The sequence below is a fragment of the Rhinolophus hipposideros genome (genome assembly GCF_964194185.1).
Source record: "Rhinolophus hipposideros genome assembly, chromosome: 12".
Lineage (NCBI taxonomy): Eukaryota > Metazoa > Chordata > Mammalia > Chiroptera > Rhinolophidae > Rhinolophus > Rhinolophus hipposideros.
Window position 1 is genome coordinate 54,903,781 of NC_138058.1, and position 6,332 is coordinate 54,910,112.

Genomic DNA, 6,332 nt, shown 5'->3' on the forward strand with positions numbered 1-6,332 from the left:
TAATTGGGTTAATATGTACAAAGCATTTAGAACTGTGTAGAATAAAATAAGCACTACATAATGTATTAGCTGTTATAATTATTTAGACTTCCCCTGTTAATTATTCAGTTTTTCTAGAGTAGCACTGTCCAAATGAAATATAACACAAGTCACATGTGCAATTATAAATGTCATGGTAGCTATGTTAAAACAGTTAAAAAAAAGGTAGAATTATTCTTAATATATTTTATTTAACCCATTATATAAAAATTGTTTTCATTACAACGTGTAATCAACATAGCAAATTTCTTAATGACATACTTTATATTCTTTGTTGTGTACTGTCTCTGAAAGCTGGCATATTTTGTGCCTACAGCACACTTCAGTTTGGATTAGCTACATTTAAAGTGCTTAATAGCCACATGTGGCTAGTGGTTACCACATTGGATGGCACAGGTGTAGCAACTTATTTTTCGTGTACTTGATTGGGTATGTGATGAGCTAAGTAAGGTGAAAATAAATTTATAAAATAAAACATTTATTTTCTTATACCATTAATAGATTTCTGTGTATTTCTCCTTGAATCTCCTACACTTTTTGTTCTATAAATGTTGATGTTCTGTAGTTTGATACAAAAATAGTCATAATTATATTTTCATTGTGAGCTGTATCCTTTATCATTAAAATGGACCGTCTTTGTCTCTTTTTGGGTGTTTGCCTTGCATTTAATTTTGTTTAATTATATATTTATGACCAATGTTTTTTATTTGTTTTCATTTGCCTAATATATCTGCCCGTTTTAAATTTTTTTTCAACCATCTGAATCGCATATGGCAAGTCTCTTGGACATAGCATAGAATTGGATTTGTCTTTGTTATCAGTCTAAGACTCTTTTTCTAAATCGTTGAGTTTAGCCAGTTTATGCTTATATGATAGACATATTTAAACTTAGTTCCATCTTATTAGATTAGGTTCCTGTTTTCCGTTTTTATAACTTTTAAAAGTCTTTTATATAGAGTCTCTTTGTTTTTTGTCTTTACTCTGATATTTAGAAAGATTTACAGTTTTATTCTAATGTTTACCTCTATAAGTATGTAGAATTGCCTTCATCTTATATTTCTTTAGAAAGAATTACTAAGAAAAGTCATTCAAAACCTGGAAATAAGGCAAAAGATGGCTGCCTGTTGTCTGTGTGCCATTCTAGAGCAGTGTCTAACAAGGCTGCCTAAGAGTCATCTGACTTTTCTAGAGCAGTGCTTCCCAAGGGCAAGACCCACCCGCCAGCATTACCACTAGCATCGCCGGGGAACTTGTTAGAAATGCAAGTTCTGAGGCCTCACCCCAGACCAACAAAAGCAGAAACGGGATAGGGCCCATCAGTTTGTGTTTGTGCAAGACCTCCAGAGAATTCTGATGCCAGGGACTGGTTCTGATCCAGGGGCAATTTTGTCCCAGAGGGGACATTTGTAAATGTCTGGAGACATTTTTGGTTAAGCTTTTATCCAAAATTTGAGTGGGAAATTCATTTAAGGAAGGAACAAGGATAGTGTCCAAGCCAGGCGAAAGTAGTCTTATATCCTAAATTTGCATGTACGTTGAATTAGCCTTTACATTTGGGGCAGAGATTAGCAACGGGGGGATTTTTTTTTTTTTCACCACAAAGATTCAGACACATTACTATCCTAGAGACAGATCACTTCTTGTAAATATTCCCTGTCTGTGTGTTTCAACTCTTCTGCTTCTCAGAACTAAACCAGGCCAGGAAGAACCTGCCCCCAGCTGGACTGTTTGTTCCTTCTGCTGAAAATAGAGAGTTGAGGATATGCACTTCAGAGTGTGCCCCTTTTCTCTGAGAAGGGTTTTTGTTGCTGCCTGGTTTTTGTGTTTGTTATATTGCAGCCCGAGGAGGTATATCAGGAAAAATGTAACTAAAACATCCGAAGCAATCTATACATTCAATGCAATCCCTATCAAAATACCAATGGCATTTTTCACAGAACTAGGACAAAGAATCCTAAAATTTATATGGAAACATAAAAGACCAAGAATAGCCACGGCAATTCTGAGAAAGAAGAGCAAACCTATAGGTATCATGCTATGTGATATCAAATTATATATACTATAAGACCATAGTAATCTAAACAGCATAATATTGGGGAGGGAGGTTATCACTTTGTGAGGGGTGTAAATGTCTATTACATGTTTTGTACACTTGAAACTAATAAAAAAAAATCAACATGGTACTGGCATAAAAACAGACACATAGATCAATGGAACAGAATTGAGTGCTCAGAAATACTGTATTTTGCTGTGTATAATGCGCTTCTGTGTATAATATGCAACCAGTTTTGGCCCAAACGTTCAGGGGGAAAAAATCTTTTGTTTTCATTTTTGAATTGAAATATTTATTTCTTTATATTTAGGTACTTGTTTTTTGTATTACAAAGGAATTTTAGCATTTATTTTTTAACATATTATGGTACAAGAAATTTTATATAACAATTACAAACACAAGACCAGATACAAGGTACAAGAAATTTTATATATTAGTAACAAATTTATGATATTCATGCATCATAGAAGACCAAGAACTCTTCATTATTGCAAATTCATCGTAAGTTCAATAAAACTAATTATTGTATTCCAGGTTATTATTTTGCATACAGATATCATTATTGATTTCTAGATTTACACTTTTAACTCATAAGCATAAATAAAAGAATTAAAAATATTTATATAGATTTGGAATTAGTACTACCCATGTATAATGTGCATCCTTATTTTTCCCTCACAAATTTGGGCCAAAAAGTGCACAATATACACAGCAAAATACAGTAAACCCATGCCTATGTGGTAGTTTAATCTATGACAAAGGAAGCAACCATTTACATTGGGGTAAAGACATTCTATTCAATAAATGATGCTAGGAAAACTGGACAGATACACGCAAAAAAAAAATGAAACTGGACCACCTTTTTATACCATATACAAGAATAAACTCAAAATGGATTAAAGACTTAAATTTAAGACCTGAAATCATAAAACTCAAGAAGAAAATATAGGAACTAAACTCTCAGACATTACCCTTAGTTATATTTTTGGTGGTACATCTCCTCAGGCAAGGGAAACAAAAGAAAAAAATAAACAAATGGGACTACATCAAACTAAAGTTTTTTTTTCCCAGCAAAGGATGTCATCAACAAAACAAAAAGACATCCTACTGAATGGGAGAAGATATTTGCCAATGATACATCTCATAAGGTGTTAATATTCAAAATTTATATATATTTAAAAAAAAACAAACTCATACAACTCAACACCAAAAAAACAAAATCCAATTAAAAAAAAAAACTGGGCAGAGGACCTGAGTAGACATTTCTCCAAAGAGGACATACAGATGGCCAATAGACATGAAAAGATGCTCAATGTCACTAATCATCAGAGAGATGTAAATATAAACCACAATGAGCTATCATCTCACACCCGTCAGAATGGCTATTATCAACAAATCAATAAACAACAAGTATTGGCAAGGATGTGGAGAAAAAGGATCCCTCATGAACTGTTGGTGGAATTGCAGATTGGTGCAGCCACTGTGGAAAATAGTATGGAGGTTCCTCATAAAATTGAAAATAGAACTACCTTATGACCCAGCAATTCCAATCCTGGGTATTTATCCAAAGGAATCCAAAACACTAATTCAAAAAAATATATGCACCCCTATATTTACTGCAGTAGTATTCACAATAGCCAAAATATGGAAACAACTGAAATGCCCATCAATGGACATATGGATAAAGAAATTATGGTACATTTATACGATAGAGTATTACTCTGCCATAAAAAAATAATGAAATCTTATCATTTACAATAATATGGATGGACGTAGAGATATGCTAAGTGAAATAAGTCAGACTAAGAGAGACAAATACGATATGATCTCATTTATATTTGGAATCTAAAGAACAGAATGAACAAACAAAACAGAAAAAAATACAGTCCAGTCAAAATGGCAGAGTAGGTAAACGCTGTGCTTACTTTCTCTCATGACCACATCAAAATTACAAGTAAACTACAAAACAATCATCATTGAGAATCACCTGAAATCTTGCTGAACTAAAGCCTTATAACCAAGGAATACAGAAAAGCCACCTTGAGACTGGTAGGAGGGGCAGAGATGTAGAACGAGCTGGTCGCACACCTGTGTGTGACCATTAAAAATCAGAGGGATATCTCAGTGACAGAGTTCCCCCTCGAAGGAGCAAAGGGTCCCAGTGCCACATCAGGCTCCCCAACCCAAGGTTCCTGTGCCATGGAGAGAAGTCCCCATAATTTCTGGTTGTGTAAACCAGCAGAGACTATAACTAAGTGAAATGGAGGGCGGCTGGAGTTCCAGGTGCTCCTCTTAAGGGACCGGCGCACGGACTTACTCACCGACGGAATCACTGGCTCTGAACTCCAGCACTGGGGCAGCAGCTGGAGAGGTGGCCAGAACATATGGTTGGAAACTGAGTTGCCTGGAGAGACAGCTGGAGAGGCAGCTTTTTCCCAGACCGAGCAGCTTGCGGAAGCCATTTTTCCTTTGTTGAGCCCTCCCCCTTCCCAGCATGCAGACGTAAGTGGCCGCCATATCTGACTATCTGACTCTCCATCAAGTTTGCTAATACCCTTCATTCGCCACGCCCTGGTGATTTGATACCCCGCCCCACCCAACTTTCAGGCACACCCAGGCCATTTCCAGTGGCTTTTTCATACAAACCTCCTGCCTTGGCTCATGCTGCAGCCTTTCCTAGGGTCTCTCAAAGGTTCACAAAACCCAAATAAGCAGCATCTGGCTTGAGCATGTTCTGTACCTCTGGCAGAGCAGCTCTAAGCCCAGCACTAGCAGCAGTCGGCCTTGGTACGTGGCTTGGCCTCTCCAGGCCCTTCCAAGCATGGCACAGATGGCAGCCATCTGCAGATCTCTTTGTGGCTCCTGCTGGATGGCCCTGGGTGGGGCACAAGCTGTGGCTAAACTTGACCTGCAGTGAGTCCCTTCCTAGGTGGCTCTGGGACTGGTGCACCAGTTTCAAAATGAGCTGGAACATCACCCAGCTACCTCCAAAAATGACCCACCCAAGGGGTGCATTGGGCAGGCGTCAGAGGCCTACAGAGGCAGATCCTGCTCTGTAAGTTCAGCCCCTGCACCATAACTCTTCCACTGTAGTGACGGCCTGTCCTCACAATCGATGGGCCTGAGGGTCAGTCCTTCCCATTGACATGCAAGTAGCAACAAAAGCTCAAGTACAAGAGGAGAACACACACGAGTCACACAAGGGACACACCTGGGGTGCACAGCTCAGGTGACCAGTAAGACTACACCACTGAACCCCATAGCACACCTACTATATAAGGCCACTCTACTAAGACTGGGGGAGACCTAGCATCCCTACCTAATATACAGAAACAAACAGAGGCAAGTAGCCCAAATGGGGAGACAAAGAAACATGTTTCAAATAAGAGAACAGAACAAAACTCCAGAAAAAGAACTAAACAAAATGGAGACAAGCAATCTACCAAACTGAGAGTTCAACACAAAGTTATAAGGATGCTCAATGATCTCAGGGAGCTCGTCAACAAAGAGATAGGAAACGTAAAAATGAAGATAGAAAACATAAAAATGAACCAGTCAGAAATGAAGACTACGATAACAGAAATGAAAAATATATTACAAGGAATCAACATTAGATCAGATGAAGCAGAAGATCGAATCAGCAATTTAGAAGATGAGGTAGCACAAAACACCCAATCAGAACAGCAAAAAGAAAAAAAGAATTCAAAAAAATGAGGAGCATTTTGGGAGTCTCTGGGACAACATATACTGCCTGTAAGAGACTCACTTCAGGTTGAAAGACACACACAGACTGAAAGTAAAGGGATGGAAAAAGATATTTCATGAAAATAGAAACAGGCAAAAAAGCTGGGGTAACAATAGTTATACCAGACAAAATTGACTTTAAAACAAAGACTACAACACGAGACAAAAAAGGACCAGTAATCCCACTTCTGGGTATTTATCCAAAGAAACACAAAATTCTACTTTGAGGGGACGTGCTCATCCATATGTTCATTGCAGCATTATCTACACAAACCAAGATATGAAGGCAGCCTGGGTGTCCCTGAATGGATAAAGAAGAGGTGGTACATATATACAATGGACTATTAGTCAGCCATAAAAAAATAGTCTTGGGCCGGCCCGGTGGCTCAGGTGGTTAGAGCTCCATGCTCCTAACTCTGAAGGCTGCCAGTTCGGTTTCCACATGGGCCAGTGGGCTCTCAACCACAAGGTTGCTGGTTCAATTCCTTGAGTCCTG